Genomic DNA, 992 nt, shown 5'->3' with positions numbered 1-992 from the left:
CATCTTCTTATTTTCCTTTTTCCTCTCATTCTTTTTCTTCTTCTTTCTTCCTTCTTCCTTCTTCCTCTTTTCTTCCTTCGACCCTCGATCCCTCGACCCTAGAAACCTCGAACCCTCGACCCTGAAACCCTCGACCCTTGACCCCTTAACGACCCTCGACCCTCTACCCTCTACCCTAGTTCCCGACCCTCGACCCCTCGGCGATCCTCGACACCCTCATTCCCGATAAAAATTAAGAAGAAGAAGAAAAAAAGAGGAGAAAAAAAAGGAGAAGAAGCTCCTTTATTCCTTCTTCTTCTCCTCTTTTTTTTTCTTCTTCTTTCTCTTCTTCCTCTCCTCGTCTTCTCCTTCTTCTTCTCCTTCTTTCTCTACTTATTTTCCTTTTCCTTATTTTACTTTTTCCTCTCCACTAACATAAAATGCACTATCCTAAAATGCAACAAACATAAAATGCACTAAATTGATCAACTAACCTAAAATCAGTGATAAAATATACTAACCTAAAATCGATATCTACTAACAACTTAAAAAAATAATACATATATGAAAAAATGCATATATGAAAAAAAACATCATCATATCATCAACAGAAAAAATAGTATTTTTTCTAAAAATCTATCTTTTGCATATATACATCAACATATATATACACTAACCTAAAATGCACAAAAATGCTATCGGAGAGGGGGTATATCGACCCCGCTCATGTATCCACATACATACATCTATACATACATATATACTTACATATATGTATAAATTTTTGCAGATATAAACTTTTGCATATATAAAGTTTTTCTAAAATCTAACTTTTGCATATATGAACATATATACAAAGAGAACATATACATATATACACAGAGAACATATACATAAAATGCACAAAAAATAAGAGGAAAGGGCGCCGGCGGCCAGACCGAAGGCGGCGGCGTGTGGTCGGGGCGACGGCGACGGGGTTGGGGAAGGGGCGGCGCGCGCGGCGACGGCGACGG

Source organism: Triticum aestivum, chromosome 3B (genome assembly GCF_018294505.1).
Source record: "Triticum aestivum cultivar Chinese Spring chromosome 3B, IWGSC CS RefSeq v2.1, whole genome shotgun sequence".
NCBI classification, from domain to species: Eukaryota; Viridiplantae; Streptophyta; class Magnoliopsida; order Poales; family Poaceae; genus Triticum; species Triticum aestivum.
Note: the sequence above shows the minus strand (reverse complement) of the source record.